Genomic DNA, 18367 nt, shown 5'->3' with positions numbered 1-18367 from the left:
ACATTCATAGTTGACAGGACATTCCGTCTCCATTACGAAACCATTCTGGCTATAATTTACCCACGTAATAAAATTAGTGAAGCAACATTAATATTTTGAAGTTTGTAATCTTATTCTTTACATTCTAATGCAATCCTTTTTAGTGAGTTCGTTTGGCATGTTGTGCATTGTAATATACTAGACCGGAGAAAGTATATTACATAATTTTGGTTCTATAATAAAATATGGGTTGAGGAAATACATAAAATTTAAGTTATAAGATATTAAGTAGTTGGTCTCCTCACGTATGCATATTACAAAATGTGATTGAATCCTTTAATCCTATGGTTAGGGAACCACATTCTACTAAATTTAAAGTTACTTTGAATAAGAATGTAATGCATGTTTTCCAAAAATATTAGTCTGTGACTGATATACTTTCTTATCGTAACATTCTGGGTATAACATTGACAAAGGGCTACGCTAATTGTTCACAAAGAAACCTGAATATTTTACCTTTTTCCGTGTTGAAGGGCCAGAATACGAGAAATTAATTAAAACATTCCTGTTGAAATGGTTCTTAAGATTCAGTGTTGACAGAGAAATAAATGTTTAAGATTCCTTTTTATAATATATAAGGTAAGAGCACGCCACACCTTGTGTCACGTAACAGGCTTTTGATAAGATTACTTTCAACCTCCAAAACCATATGTGTTTCCATATGTGTTTTTTGTATGTCCCATGTTAAAATAACATATGATTTATTCAGTTCGGTTAAAAAGTTATTTAATTTAAAGTTTTCTTATTGCCAAAATATCATTTATTAAAAGTCCAGTGTAACAATCAGTGAAATATTGCTTATATCTTAATGCAATCGATAGACAGACAGAAATTAAAAGTTTCCACCACCTTCAGTGATTGGCTTCGCTGACTGTCAGCCATAATGTTAATGACATTGCTACTAACCAACCGAAATTTAAGGGTCCGGGACTAAAAATATACAGGAAGTGAGTAGTTACTTACAATAAGGCACATTTCTTAAATCATACTCCACAATTAGTGTAACAGACGATATAGCTAGGTTTGTCTCGTGATATTATTCTTTAACCTATGGTATTCCTATAAGAATTCCGATAATATTGGTAATAACATCCTATGCAGCTAGATTATAAAGTATAAACTGAAAAAGATTCATGTTCTGAGTCGTATGTAAAAACTTTATGGTAATATCAGTATATTTTCAGTATATAATAAACGTGAGACTAACATTACAAAGAGGAATTTGATAAAACGATACTATACACAACTTAATGAATGGTATAACTTATGTTTCACACCACTGAAATGCATATATTTGAGTGAGTGCTGTTTACCGGATAACATTTTCAACATTACTCACAAGGCAATAAAGATAAGCACCAAAGCCTTCGATAGTAAACCTGCAGTTTACAGTTTGTTTGTGGTACATAAGAACCTGTGTTTCAGCAAAGAATTATGGGAAATGTAATATTAAAAGTATTCATACACTGCTGCATTTAACTACGAGTGTTAAACTTTTCCTGAGCCTTCTATTTGGACATAAATAATAAAATTAATATAAACAGTCTTATGAATAATTGCTAAAAACCAGTATGTAATTTAATTGCACAACAACAAAAATGTTTAATATTAAAATCTGGCATTTTAATTAATATATTTCATTTTAACTACTTTTAACAGCGTTCAGAGAACAAGCGTTCTAAAATATTCAAAATGATATTCTTATATTTGCATTTTTTAAAACCATAATGATTAAAAGATATATCTAATGGTTCTGCTAAGTTGAAATTACCACTTTTATCAAATATTAATTTTAACATTTCAAAAATGTATAGTGACATCAATGTTTATAATAAAAGGTTGCATTGTTAATTGTATTGTGCTGTATTAGTTAACAGCCCCATATACCTTATACGTGTTAATACAAATATCAGTATTATGGTTAAAATTGATAATAATTATTGCTTTTTTGTGCTTAACAACTTATTTAATACACTTTAAATGTGTACGTCAAATAACAAGTTTTTCCTTACAGTGATGTATAAATTTTAAAGTAGGATCTTACAAAATTCTAAATTTAGTATATTTCAAAATATAAATAGTATACAGAACATGAAAATCGTTAAATGTACATACAAAAGACAATTCCATGTATTGTAAAGACCTCATGAAACAACTTTTAATCACAAGTATTTCATCATTTACCAAAATGGTAGTAATCCAAAACCGCAAAAATGTATATTTTGTTGTAGAAGTGCGATAAAAAATAAATAAATAAAGATTATGGATGACCAACAGCAACAACTTTCATATGAGTATTGCCTAACTTTAAAAATTCCGAGACTACAAGCATATGAAAAATATTTATTTATTTAATACACATACGATCCAAATTTATGTGATTGTTGGAATGTAATTTGTTTGTCATGTCGATGTAGATAATATAAAACCCAAGTAAAAATGTATGACGAACACATGCTTATTAACAGCGTTACAATATACACACTACCAATCTGTAAGATGTAATTGGTCCAGGCCACGGGAGTGGTTATGTCGATATACCTATTATTGCGCAACTGTGCACAAAGTGTACGTGTTACAGAGTCGAGACCCTCCAAGGTTGTACACGGACATAAACCTTTCACAGGGCGTTGTCGGTAACACCACAACAGGTAGCGGCCGCTCTTTTATACTTACAATAGTACCCAAGTAGAGAATACTGACAAGTGAATTGCTTGGAACTTGTATACAAGTGGAATTGTATCGGTGAATAAAAGATTTTTGTTCACGTACCTGTGGGAATAGACTGGTACACTTCACTGGTCAGCGATCATTTTTAGTTAGAGGGAAATGTTAAAATATAATTTTTATCAACAGCATGGATAAACATTTTTTCTGCTACCGCATGCCTAGTGTTAGCTAGCATACGACATTAAAAAAATAGTAGTTCTAATTACTAGTCTATAACTACTCTTGAAATCCAAAGTTTTCTTATTACTCGCTATGATATAGTAAAATATAGTAATACATTTAACAAAAGAATATAACTGTTGCCAATACAAAAAAGTCACCTATATAGTTATAGTCACTTTATAGACTAATCCGAATTGTGCTATTTTTCTCTCAGAGCACTTACCAGAACAGTGATATGGAGAAGTATATTAAACAATCTACTGGCATTAGTTGAAGTAAATATTGCTGTTATAATTTAAATAATAGCTGAACAGAGTGACTGTAATCGAGATGTAACTTTATGATTATATAAATTTATTAATTATGAACTATAAGTGACTTGCACGTATGGATTTGTTTCACTTCAATCCTTTTCGATTTGTTTCATTTTTGACCATTTCCCACATAAGTTCACTGATCATTTATCTCACCATAATAATATCGTGGAAAATTCCAGTACGCTAAAACACAATCTTCCAGTACTTCTATATATTTTATATAGATAAATGTAAATAGCAAAAAATAAGCTTAAATGTACACAAACATAAAGTCTTAACAGAGCTGTTGCGTTAGTAGCGAACGATACAACAGGTGGCTCTTTTATTGTTGAATGTTGATAAATGTGAGCTTGATCCTCAGTGACCGGACTCACTTTACAAAATTTCATGGCTGATTTGAAACCTGTTTGATAAGGTCGTTTGATCTAATACAGGGCAATTCTGGGAACAGACAGTGCAGTTCAGCCACTTTATCCTTTTAAGAAATAATATCTTATCCACTTATAACGATCTCGGTTATACTTGTCTAAGGGTCATAACAAAAAAAAAAAAAATAAAAAAAAATAAAATAAAAATACTTTTATCCAATATTCCGCAAGTTTTAACGCTTTTCATAAAATATTTGAAGTTCAGAAACAAATTATTCATAAGCTAGCTGTTTTTGCGGGTATGCAAATATTTTCAAATCCAATAGTCATATTTTATTTTTAATTTTAATTTTCAATAATAATGAAAAGATAAGTTCATTCGTAATAAAAAAAACTCATCCTGTTTGGACAAAGTTAAAGTCATCGTAACTACAAACAATGTTTTACATTACTGAAATAACAGTTTTCAGCTTTCTCCCTCTTTAAATTCATAGATGAATGTCAAGAAGTATTGTTAAGCACCCACAAACAGTGTAATAATATCATTAATACGATTTTATAAATCCCAAAACATTTCAAAATGAGATTGAGTTAGAAACTATATATTACTTTGTTTAAGAGTAGCACACTGAAGAGTAGTTGTCCGCCCAATGCAAGTTAATTTTTTGTGTATAAGATATTTTTCCTAATCAAATACACTCTCATATTAATAAATTTGATAAGAATAAAAATATCATCATCGTCATACATGTAAATAAAGTACTAATACTTTTTATTATACCTGTTTTTGTACAAGAACTACAATAATGTTAAAATCAATATTAGTGTGCTCTGACATCTTATTTAATAATTCCTTTGCTCAATTTGCTTGCTGCAGTATTCAGCGGCAAATGTCAACACGAAGTAAACCACTCAGTTGAACCTCACCGTAAGCATTGGGCTTAGTTTCTTTATCCTTTGGTAGCAAATTTGTCAATAAATAAAATACACCGAAACTTTCCTTTTACCACTGTTTCATGTTTTAGGAGGCAAAGTTCATTTTTACTTGCAGTTAGACGACATGCGACATGAGTCGCACTATGTTATAAATTTTTTCATGATATTAAATAATACTGTTCTCAGGAAATGCATATTTAGACAATTAATGTTATATTACTTCATGTGTTATGTGTGAAATAATTATAACAAACTTATCAATAATAACTTTTAGTTTACGTTGTTATACTACTAAAGAAATGTACAAGGTGAAGAAGGAATTAGTTATTGTCATGATACAAAATAAATAGAATCAGTCCATATTCTTTAATGTAAATATACTATATGTTCAATATTGGTAGCTAAAACTTTTTTCTCTTAGAACCCTCACTCTCCCCCCTTACCCAACTAACAATGTATTAATTAGGACGGTTATCTAAAGATAACCAAATCAAGCGACACCGACCGTGGCTGCTCCTTCGATGGGTGGCCGCTGAGTCATCCTATCCTTGCAAACAGCTCGCCTGCTAGGTAGTTCAAGTCACCTTTAGGCCGTTGGTCCCGGGTTTAAGTGTAAGAGAGGACTTTCTAGCCATAACTTCGCCTTTTAAAATGAGGCATGCTTCAATTCACGTTTCTTCTTTTACCAAACAAACCATCGTTCCTATTGTGGTGTAGAGTAGAAAGGAGTTTTAAAAAGTACTGTGCTGGCCCTAAATATTATAGACCAGAGATGACCTCTTAAAATAGTATCGTTGACCGTCCGTCGGGTCGGTGCAATGACTTGAAATAGAATGTTTCAAGAGTCTTAAATCTGAGCATAGGTTTCTCTTGGTCTAAGGAGTTACTCAAATATGTTTTGTGATAAAACTCAAATGGCAGTCCACTATCTCTTTCGTTACGTTCTGTAGAGTCTCTCGATACTCCGTTTTAACGGTTTGTTTAATATTATATAACAAAAACTACTATTTCAACCTAAAATAATTAAAAATAACGTTAGGAAGGAAAATTAAATAGCTTGTATATTACTACTGGCAGACAAAAGTAAATTAGTAATGTATCGAATGCACTGCCACTACCTGCCACTCATGTATAAAACACACGATCGCTAACGTGTGATAGTTGGCTGCCAACAGAGGTTTTGTGGGAGATAGTCCTACCAACAGTGCCAACACTGGTGAGGTTTCGACGTGACCTGGTCCACTTATGGTCGTGATCGTGGCTAGATCCGTGATACGTGTTCCTAGCTCTATCGTTGGTATCGAGCCAACGTGCTTCTGAACCACTGACGGAATAGAAAATTGTAATGCCAGTGAAAATCTAAATTACGTTTACAATGTGTGCCCCACTTGCCCATGCCTTTCATTCGTGAAGCCATACTGTTTCTTTATATCTGTTGTAATGGAATATTGTCAACCTTTGATGTTAAAGCCTTATAAGTTCCTTATTTTATGTAGTTATACAAAAGTTTTAATTTACCAGCAAATCTTTCTATCTGTAATCGAGCATCATAAAATTCAAACGGAAATCAAGCCAACTACGAATGTTTATACGTAACACGTCATGTATCCCAGTGGTAGTTTGATTACGTGAAAAGTAAGCATTCTTGGTATCAGTGTATCGTTCCAAATTATTTTTACATACTAAAAGAAATGCGATAAATTTGTCCTGGTAAAATATTTTAAAAGTGGAATTTTAAAATAATAGGAAACCCATTAATTCTTTGTTTCTAGCTTATTATCGTTGTTGAATGATTTGAAAATATACCGTAATCTTGAATATTTGGCACAGTTTCTCACCTTTTCTGGTGTGTGTAACATTGTGTAGGTACGCCTGGGCACTCTGCAGTGATATATATATATATATAAGCTGGACGCTAAAAAATGCATTTACACCAGTCTGGAATTAGAGTTATATGCTTGTTTCATATAATTGGCATTTACTTACGACTTGGTCCGTTGTCAAGCTAAGACTCAAGAAACTTCATTCACATCAGTCTAGAGTCGAGAAGTTAGACTCTAGAAAGTCCATTGTCACATATTATAAATTTAAATGTTATTATTTTTTGTGTACGTTTCGTCTCATATCTTAAGATTTGTATATCTGAAGAGGGGGATGAAATGCTTGTAACGTCGTGTTATATATATATATATATATATATATATATATATATATATATATATATATATATATATATATATATATATAAATAACATATAATCTAGGCTAATGTCCAAAATCATGTGATCCTACATTCACATTGGTAAAATATTCTTCATCGTTGTTTGACACAAAGTAATGAACTTATAATGACTTCAATTATATTTGCATTACCGATTGTAATAAAAGTTTACATCGACATTCTTACGCTCCCTGGGACGAATATAGCCTTTTTCTTATTTCAAAATTCCCTCCAGGCTACGTCGCTGATACTTCGCTAAATAGTCAAAAAATACCATCTTGATTGAAGAATTTATTAAAATAGCATGTGTTAGTAAATGTATAGTCAACTATTTTGTGTAAATATTGTTTATTATTTTGAATTTTTTTACATTTATAATGAGTAAATTCTTTATTATAAAGATGTTAAAGGTTCAATAGTTAGTTTTAGCGTTACATTTTAATTACAGTAACAGCTGATTAATATAACAGCTGTTCAAATAATTTCTAATTACAGTCCATTTAGTGAGCATGTGTAATACGAAACCTTCCCTGAAATAGTTATTTCTTAACTGATTTTTACAAATGAGGTATCCTTAGAAAGAAAACTTAATTTAAAACTGTTTTATGGCTAATACAATTTGTATAAAAACAGTTGTTTATTAAATATTTCATAAAGCAAAAAATTAAATAAAAAACAAAACAGCGTATAGCTGCCTAGCAAAGTAATTGGGATTCAAATATAACTTCATTTTCAGCTTAGAATCACACTTAAATTCGAAAATGCTTACCCAGCCATACCTTTTTCCTACAACCAAGTATTTCCTTGATTGCTGCATTAAGTCAAACTCAAAATTGGTGTCGGAAATATAATTCACTCGATTTAGCAGTGGTCATAAACGTGCAACACCTACTAAATTTCGCGCAAAGCAGCGGGTAATTGCTAGCAGTGCAGATATAAGAGAAAATATAGAATAAGAGACTGTTATGATACCTATATTAGTTGTCTTTTGACAAAAGTAGGGTTTTCAGAGCTGTGTATGTATAAATACATATTATTGATCAGAAAAGGCGAAAAATCAGATATGGAACAATAATACTCATGTCAAAATAAATTACAGTGACTACAAATATAAATTTTTTAACATTTTTTCTTGATTTTGTGAATAAGGCAAAGTCAAAATTGGCGTCGGAGTATAATTCACTCGAACCAGAAGTGCTCATACAGGTTACAAATCCTACTAATTTGTGTGCGAAACCGTAGGTAACTGCTAGTATGTAGATGTATAAACGAGTTGTGTATTTGTGTGTCAAAAGTTCTTTATTTCTTATTTACTTGTGTAGTCTTTTTTACACGTAAATGAAAATGAATTTTCATGTGGAATTCCACACCCGCCAGCTTCAAGACACATACATGCAACCTACATACGCCTTCGTGGTGCTGGACTCACGACCAATAAACAAAAGTGTATGTTAGACACACAACGTTGACGTGACAGAAAGAGGATCCGTGCGACCATCCGCCTACAGAGACGCCTACTGCAGGAGCAGAGCGTGACTACCCGGGTTCCAGTTTCAAGGCCACTCACTCACTCACTCTCGCTGACCCATCTTTGGCTTAGTAGTCTTTCAGAACCTACAACGCCACCGGTGTAGACAAGAAACACTGGAATTGTGTTCTGTGACACAGTTGACTTAGATACATCTACCATTGGTTCATGCAAGTACGGTTATATCCGTTGGATGTTAGGTAACTTTCTTGTCAATATTAACCCACAGCTGGGATTCGTGCACCTAGCGTCCTAGCATCATAGCAACATAATTGATAAATTCTTAGGCCAGCTTGATACGCCGTTTCGTTTCAATATTGCAGCCTTCCAAAAATGCATAACTCCATTATTTATAGACTTAGTGTAAAACAATAAGTGTTCTGTAATACTTATAATAATTTCTAAACGTTTGGCTATAGATATTTGTTTTGTATCTCGGATAGTTTTTGAGATATTGAGTAGATTTAAACCCTTTAGAAATCAATTGATACTTCAGGTGTCAAAAAATTATAGTGATTATTCAATACAAATATTAAGTTCAGCTCCATTTCACCTTCAACTTAGTTCAGTGTCTAAAGTCTAACGCTGTGACAAACATGACTCCTGGATTTCAGGTGAAATAAAGCTAACTTAACATTTGTATCTGATGATGTTTTTAACAGTGTTTCAAATTGAGAACGTCCTGTAGTAGCAAATATTGTCTAAAATCCAAAAGTTAGTTGCACTTGTTTTAAACAATCAAGTATATGTAGCCTCCCAAAATGGAACACGGCTAATTTTGTGATTTAAAATAATTATTAGTACTTGATTTGACGATTTATGAACAGTTTAACTACGTTACAGAAAACAATGCTCACAGTCAAATCATCTAGTGTACCATCTAGCAGATCCTGTTATGCTACTCTACATAGAGTATCTTCTTTGTTATTGCACTATAGTTCATTAAGTTCTATTTAAGAGGACAGGTGCCAGACGGTGCTCAACTCAGACTGAGTCACAGCAGTTGTTGGTTCAGCTGCCAGTGCGGTGTGGCGCGACGTGGTGTAGCGTGGCGGCGGTGTAGGGGGACGTCCTGGCAGGTGTAGGGTGAACAACCGTGGCGGTGATGTGGTGTCTCAACTGTCACACAAACACATTAACCTCTTGGCGATGTTCCAGACGATTCTAATCTGTTAATAACTTATTATGTTTCTTTGGACTTCGTATATCGGCCATACAAACCATTACAAACCATTACTCTACAAGGACGGTGATTATAATTAGTGGAAGGTTTTTTCCAGGTGAACTTAACTAATTAGAAAGGTCAAAAAGAATGAACGGTGTTCTATCCGATACATTAAAAAAAAAAACACTCATAATATTGGACCAAAGGTTGACGGAATTGCACAGATTTACTTATCACATGTATTGGAAATTCCTAAAGGGCTTTCTTGATCACAAAACTGAACACTGATCAATCGAAAAATTACCCGGTATGGGCTCATGTTTTATTATTTTAGATTGTTTGCGAGCCACACTGTCTAAAGCGTTAGATGTTATGTTTGAAATAGTGAAAATTAAAAACATGATTGTTCACTTAGCCCGTTTTATCAGTACTGTAAGTCACTTACTGTAATCTCCTCTTTCATTCTGTTTTGAATGTCTTCGTCGTACTCGCAAGTAGAGCAAACAGGGATATTTAGAATAAAAACTAAATAATTGTTGTTATAAAACTGATTACACACAAACATATATTCGTTTATTACAATAAATAACGTGGGGATGTTACCTGTAGAGATTTTATGCTCCATAAGGATTGTTGTCGATCATTAAAAGAATAATTGCTAATAATAATTTCTTGAAACAAAGTTTACTAGGACTCCTGTTTATGCTGCTGAGGACACGACAATTTTATTTTTGGACGATTGTTTGGATAAGAGGAAGTGCTATAGCATTTGGGCACTTAATAATTTAATAAAAGTATCTAAATAGCATTTGTTTAGAATATTACTTTCTAGTTTATCCAAGCTTGTTAGTAGGTTATTACTTTCTTAAGTGTAAATTGTAATAGAAAATGTGTAGTAAAGTTAAAGAATTGTCAATAATGCACATTCTAGAATACTAATTACCTCTTTAGAATGTTTATTACTAACAGCACATTTTCAGTAGTCATATTTCTAAATGACAGTAGACAATTTTCATTTCATATGGGGAAAGTATAAATTTCAATGATGCAACAAATTACTGACTCGTCAAACAAGAGGTATTCTGTTACTGGGGCCATAATTTGCGACGCGAAATCGTTTGGTCATACTCTCCCTCTAGATGCGGTGGGAAAGTAGTGTTGCTCGTACAACTACAAGCCGATATCCATCATTACCGCCTTTTCAAAGATTGACACGCTGCAATGCTGGCTCGGCCAGAGAGAAAGGATCTTGTCGTTTAGTGTCCGACCGGCTCTGTCTCTTGCGGTTGGCTTTCACTGCGTTTCGCCGCTGCATTATTCATTGCCGTTTTGTGAATCTGTTAACAAATCAGTTGAATTCATGACTTTGGTAATTCGTGAGCAAGTAGTGATGAAATTTGCAATCGAAAAACAACTTTTTAAAATTAAATAATTTTTACAGGAAATAAGATTTAAAGTTACGTAAAATATTAATTGTGACTGCAGTTACTGTTATATGATACACGATATATGATATCTGACAGGCTCTTATTGAAATAGTGTCGTGATCCGTACGTCTGTGCAATAACCCTTGGTAGAATGATCCTGGAGACTTGAAATTTGGTACGTAGTATCCATGGTCCAAGAAAGACTTCTATTGATTTTGAGATCAGAAGGTAAAAGGACACTTAGTTTGTCGGTCCGTCCGTATGCCTTTTCTACGCAATAAACCCTTAATAGACACTGGAAACATGTATGTGAGTTCCTCTTGATCCAAGTTAAAAATTTTACCGATATACTATAATTAAAAGTATACTTTTTATACATTTTTATAGCAATATTTTGGTGAAATTAACAACTTTTTTAAACTAATAAAGAATATAAGAACATCATTATAACTAAAAGCTTAACCCAGTACAGAAATAATAAATATGGAAATACAGAAAAAGGACGATTAACTGGTTGAGCTAAACTCAACAGTCAAGTTTAATCAACCTTTCCTACCGTATCTATGTTGTGTGTATAAAACTCGGTTGCTTCGCTTTGCTTGGAGATGAGATAATGACACTCACCACTTCACCTATTTACAGGTCTCTGATATCAAATCAATGCAAAGGTTCGTTTTTGGGCTTCTTCCTCGCCAACTTTCTTTGAATTTCTTCAGATCCCAAGAGTCTAGTAAAGGTAAACTCAAGTCAGATACCGGACGCTGTAATAAAAGGAATATTAACTGGAGATAAACTTAACATTTAATTCTATTAATTGTTTTTATATATAGATATACATTCATAACGTCTCTAAACCTTGTAAACAGTTGTAAATAATAAAGCCATTAATAAAACAAGATTCCAGGTCAGAGCTAACTAATTGTTGACATTGTTGGCTTAGCGCACTCAAAAACAAGAAATTTAAATTGTCAGCCGCATTTTTTGTTACAGTATGTTTAAAAAGGGTGTACGATAACGAGGACTTTAGCCGTAACCAAAAGCCTTATATTGGTAGGTATAAGAGATTTCTTTCCATTGTCTAGACTGTGTTCTACTGAATACGTAAGCGTGCGTTATTTTATTGTTAATATTTCGGATTTTTTAATGTTTAATTAAACTCTTTTTGTGTTGGAAGTATACTTCTAAAATGTATAAAATAAAAATGAGACCAAAGTTTGCACGTGAAGTGTGACCTGGGATATGGAAATGCTGCCATAAAATTGATGGCTGAACATTGGGTCAAATTTATTGTCGAACTATCACAAACTGCTTTAGGAAGTTTCCGGTTGCTCTGCGATCTGTCAAACTTTGGGTGGTTCTGGGCTTGGTGACGTTTCCGTAGACAAAGTAATTCATTACCATAATTTAACGTGACCATTTTTATGACCACATTTAAATAAATATTAATTTAGTAAAGTTTACTAAAAGTTCTACACTTACTAAGTATAGAAACAAAATAAGTTATTTTAATTTGATTGAGCATTCACTAACGACAATTGGCACTGATTCTGTACTATCCTTAAATATACCCAATCCAGCTAACCACACATGCGAGGATCCATCGCCCTTGTCAGATAAAATATCCACATTCAATTCGTTTATCCACAGACTTGGATTAATTCAACCAAATCCCATAAACAGTGATGTTAAGATAAAATTAAATTATGTTTTCAATTGGCTGCGACAGTAATATCAAATTCAAAATATGTTGCTAAGAAGCATTTCACGGAGCCCACATATAAAAATATGTAACTCTGATATATGTATATATATATATATATATATAATATATATGTATGTATATATATATATATATATATATATATATATATATATATATATATATATATATCACACTGGAAGACAACAGTCTTAGTAGTTTAATAACTTCTAGTGATTGTTTAGTTGTTTATGTCGGTTAGGTTGATTTTACTGGGTTAGTTTTAGTATACCTAAAACCATTTCGGGTTAGTTACATCATTTATAACTCAAGAATGACTAACGATTATAATGATCTATGATTTGTTGAATTCTTCGCCGCCCTGAATAGCAGAATAACTATTACAATATCTTAAAAGTTAAGGTAAATAAAAACAGATTTGTATATGATATTATAAATTAAAAGAGACTTTTAAATGCGCCAATTCTTCTGTAGAAACACTGTTTCATGATAGTACAAATATACGATTAGTTAATTTAACCACTATCTTCAATTTGTTTACGTTTATAGTTTTGAAAGCATAGATTAAGCTTGATAGTAACACTTCTTATAAAAAACCTATTCCGTAACCACTGTTTAGCACAGAGTAAGAATTTGTCCAGATAGAAATATTAACATTTTCGTAAACATGTACTTTTTAATGTATATTTTAGCACGTTTTTAATATGTAGCGCATGGTCAGTATTGAAAGGTAAATATAAAAGGCAAAAATAATTACTAAGGTTTATAGAAAATAGAAACACTTTCATAAAACCTATTTCACTTTTATTTGGCTTCTCAGAAGTATGTGTATATACGTTACACCGTAATAAGTTGCAATGGCCTTAAATAGAATACACATTATTACATACTTGAGTTACTAGATGATAATCATTGAAAATTATTCCAATCTCCTGATCCGTTTTGATTAGAAGCTTTAAAGATTAGTGTTTTGGGGCTCTCAAAAAGGAGATTCAAATATTTTTTATAAGTACCGCGAATTAACTCACATTTCTCTCTAATATTACGTCATAAATTATATTACCTGTATTTCATGTTTTCAGTAAAAACCACATTATATAAAGTCTGTTTGTAGAAATTTTAAACTATGCCATTTTGAAACGAATGTTGATTTTGTGTTGAAGCCCATATAAAAAATATATCGCAGGTCTTAGAAGCTATTACGGTGAAAAAGTGTAAATCTATGGCCACTGCAGTGTGTTCCTATTGTATTACTTTGTCTAAAAGGCCTATTTCAGTCAAAACACAAAACTATGATGTCTTTCAGCCTGTAGCAAACATTATATAGTAAATTTGTGTTTGATATCTACATTGCACTAAAGATCAACCACTGTATACTTAATTTTTGCTAAACATTACAGCAAAAAGTATATTACTATTGCATATAATATAACACTTATTATATTATTATCTGGGTAACCTCTGTGCTTTACAGTGACTACTGAGAAGGTTAGATAAAGAATTTTTGTTACTCTGAGGCTTAGCCTATGTTTTCAATACTATAAATGTAAAGAAATATTAAATAGTATTTAAAATAAATGTTTGAGGCCATCTTTGAGGGATGATTTCTGGCTCCATTGTCCGTTTGATGTCAGGTTTGCGGTATTGTACTAATAATGACATTACATTTGATGCACCGACCTATGCTTACAATTAAAACTGTCTTCTGAATTCTTGTTGGTCGTAACCCTTGAAGAAGTAGCGGTTCATTGGATATATGTTAAATAAGTGTTTTTCCCAGTAAATATGTACCAAGTGTTGTAGCTCTATTTTAAATCATTTCACAAATATTTAATTGTCCAGGGATTTCTTGGACACCTTGTATAAGCTTGACAGACAAAGAATTTTGGCCTACAAGGAATAAATAATTGGCTTTCCCATGCAACTCTCTCACATCAGTATGAATATTTTTTTTACAAATTCATAGCTTTTCTAACAACCCTATTTGGCCAGTTTAAATATGAAAACATGCCTCTCCATAATACCATTGTATTCCTAAAAGTGGTTCAAGGCTAGTAAACAGTGTTTCTTTAATACACTTGATTTAGTTGTAGGGATAGCGAACAAAAATCCATATACATATTTAGTGGTCATTCTAATATTAGGTCGAAGTTCGTGTTAGGATTGGAGTATTACCGGTATGTTGTTTAATAACTTCTAGTGATTATGAACAAGTCTTTTTACATTCATTTCTTGAAAAAGTTTAAATAACATTTATTCCGTAACATTTTATTTTACATAGCTACAGTTCAATGCAAAAAATGTACTCAGAACGTTTAAAAGGTTTCAAATTGTTTCGGTCTCTGCAACATTGTTCTATTACAGGGGTATGTACGTGAATAATTGCTTGCGCTTGGAATCCCCTTATTCATCTTGGTGAATAATAGTCATTTATAAAACATCAGCTGGAGAATGGTTGGGCCATATAATATCCATTTAATGAACTATTGTTTAAATCGACTCTTCTTCCCTAAGATGGAGACATACATAGTGCGAATTCTTGTGTTAACGTAATTTATATTTTGAAATACGTTAAATAACGAAAGTTAACTTAAAGTTAACATTGACTATTAAGTAATTATTCAAATTTTTTTTATTTTCTGGTGCGAAATGGTTTACATGAGGGGCTTTTCATACATTATTAATATTATAAAGCATATTAATTGTAATAAAAACTGCACTACAAGACGTATACTTTGTTGTTTGAAAATGTATAAAAAATGTTTTGGATAACAACGTAACAAATTTGAATAGTGATTCATGACTATATATTATAAAAAATAAAATTTTAAATTGAGTTACACTTTGTAATACAGCATTATTAGTAAAATACAGATCTAACGTTTAAAGTTTACGCGAAACATTAATATATTGTTATTTTCTTATGTGTGTGTGTAAGTATCTACAGTTTAAAAAAAGCCAATTCGATTTTCGATGGCTTATTGCTGGTCCACTAATGCTATGACTGACATATGTCCATACTTTATAAGAGGAATCAACCCAAGGCCACTCAGCCCACACCACCTGCGCTGCTAGCTACGGTAATGGTCACTCTGATGCGAGGGACGATGCTAATCAGTGAATAAACATTGCACATCAGTATTCCTGCCTGATGTTCATAATCTCCCACCTGTCTGCCTTGTTATGGGTGAGATTAGTTGTTTATTGTAGTATTAGTTCTAGTTATGGGGCGTCGGTTAGGATGACTATGCAACGTCACGTAAACGCCGTCGTTTGTATAAAAAAAAACAAATTAGGACAATTTTTAATTTGAAACTTCAATTAACAGGTCTTTTCTTATTGTATTTATCATATATTCTATGTTATTAAGAATAAGTAAAAAATATATTGTTTTAACAATAGTTTTTATTTAAACTATTGTATATATTTATATATTTCAACACTACTTTAATCAAAGATTATTAATTGCAACAAAAACCATTAGTTAACAATAGACCGAAACCACTTTTAATCTGTAAAACCTTACTAGTGTTTTTTTGATTGATATGGATTATTCAATACTTTTTGTATCAGGATTAGTAATAACATAATTATTACCATATATTTTACAAGAAGGAAACCAAAATGTATTTAAATTCCTAGTATGACACCGGTAAATATTTGAATAGTAAAATTTAGTACTTTATCAACTTCGATTGTGAAGATCCTCAGCTCGAGGAAGTACTGTAATTGTTACTAAATGGATAAAGTACGGCTCGTGTAGCTGTTAACCTTGTCAATGTTCACCGATTGTTCAAAGTTATCACCTCAACTTGGGTTCTACTGTACCATTTGTTGCGGTAAAGCAACCGCTACCGAGCTGTAATTTCTAATCTCGTAGTAACGGTGCAGTGTGGTCGTATTTAAGATGGGTCATAATTTTTAGAATTTTGTTGTTAAAGTTTCAAACTCGTTTTTTTTTTTTTTTTTTTTTTTTTTTTTTCCTTTGGGATATTGGGGTGGATTCCTAGATCCTCACACGTCAACCTGAGCTTATTGTGTGCCCCTTTGATGTTAGAGGGGTAAGCCTATCTTCGTGCCCTTAATTAGGCTAAGAAGCTTTTCCCCGATACTAGCATCTGGTTCGTCGCCTGGTTGTTTATAACCGAAAAGAGCCCTTCTCCTTGCTCCCAGTCTCTCACAGTCCAGTATTATGTGTTTTGCAGTCTCTTCAGACTTATTGCAGAGTCTACACTCCGAGTCCTCATTTCGTAAACCTAGAGTGTTTAGGTGTTTCCTGAAGTGGCCGTGTCCAGTGATCAAGGCAATCACTTGCTTAACCCGATCCCTCCCCAGCCCCATCAGCCATCTGGTGAATCCGGAGCTAGAATCGGCAAGCAGTCTTTTGCCGAGTGCTTGTCCTTGGTGACTCTGCCACCGCAAGCGGTGTGTCTTCCTGGACCATTTGTTTATACTTTGATAAGCGGCTGACTTGCTTATACCACAACTCGGTTCTGGACCGGTGTATGGCATGCTTGCTCCGCTTTTGGCAAGCCTGTCGGCGCATTCGTTGCCACCTATGCCTGTGTGGCCCGGTACCCAACCAAGACGCACACAGTTGCGTGATCCAAGCTTGCAGAGAGTGTTAAAGCACTCCCACACAAGCTTGGATGAAATGCTGTTGGAGTCAAGAGCTTTAAGAGCTGCCTGACTGTCTGACATTATACAGATGTTCATTTCCTGGTACCTTCTGGTGAGGCCTAGGTTGGCACAGGCTAGGATACCATAGATTTCGGCTTGAAATATGGAGCAGTTCCGACCCAAACTGCCGCTAAGGGCAGTTCTAGGGGATTGACTAAACACTCCATATCCAGTTCTACCCTTAATAAGCGAGCCATCCGTGTACCAGACAAAGCTCTTTCTTATTGTTGGGATGTTATCTTGCGATTTCCACTCATCTCTGGAGTAGAAGTCAACAGAGAATGGCTTATTGAATACGAACTCCGTTCTCATTGTGTCGGAGACTATTTCGAGAATAGCGCTTGGGTTTACAGCTTCAGTGATGGCGCCATGGCTCGCGTTAGACGCGCCATTCCTCCACAAGCCAGCAACCATCAGCCGATAAGCTGACTTACGCGCTTCAGCTTTTATATGAACATCAAGAGGTAGAAGTCCTAAAGCCACCTCGAGGGTCGCTGAGGGACTGCTCCTGAATGCTCCGGTTACAAAGATTGTGCCAAGCCTTTGTAAGCTTTCAAGCTTGGCTTTGGCAGTTACCTGATTCACCTTTGTCCACCAGACTAATGAACCATAAGTGATTTGAGGCCTTACAACTGCTTTGTAAAGCCATAGTGCTATATGGGGTTTTACGCCCCATGAGATTCCTGCAAGTCTACTGGACGTCATGAGCGCCCACTTTGCTTTGTGCAGGATATTATTAAGATGATCATTCCACGTAAGCTTATGGTCTAGAGTCAGTCCTAAATATTTGACTGTCTTTGACCACTCCAGCTGAGTGGATGCGAGTTTCAGCCTAGAAAGAGACTAGGTTCTTTTTTTCTAGTGAATGGTACAACTACTGTCTTAGAGGGATTTACTTTCAGTCCCTCTCCCTGACACCAGTTGTGTACATGTTGAAGGTTGGTATTCATGATATCAACAACAACATTTGTGTATTTTCCCTGTACCATAAGGACTATGTCGTCTGCATATCCTTGGACATAGATTCCGTTGTTAGTAAGGTCCTCAAGTAGACCATCTACTACTAGATTCCAC

At 33.5% G+C, this 18367-nt stretch overlaps 1 protein-coding gene across 2 annotated transcripts in view; it reads left to right on the top strand.

The window, feature by feature from the left end:
- The window catches only part of LOC124359155 (ras-GEF domain-containing family member 1B-like), a 657259-nt gene that overhangs the window by 1626 nt on the left and 637266 nt on the right, over positions 1 to 18367 (top strand). The window lies entirely within an intron of this gene.

Source organism: Homalodisca vitripennis, chromosome 4 (assembly GCF_021130785.1).
Source record: "Homalodisca vitripennis isolate AUS2020 chromosome 4, UT_GWSS_2.1, whole genome shotgun sequence".
In the NCBI taxonomy this organism is placed as follows: domain Eukaryota; kingdom Metazoa; phylum Arthropoda; class Insecta; order Hemiptera; family Cicadellidae; genus Homalodisca; species Homalodisca vitripennis.
The sequence above is the reverse complement of the archived record's forward strand: the minus strand, read 5'-3'. Positions and strand labels throughout refer to the sequence as shown.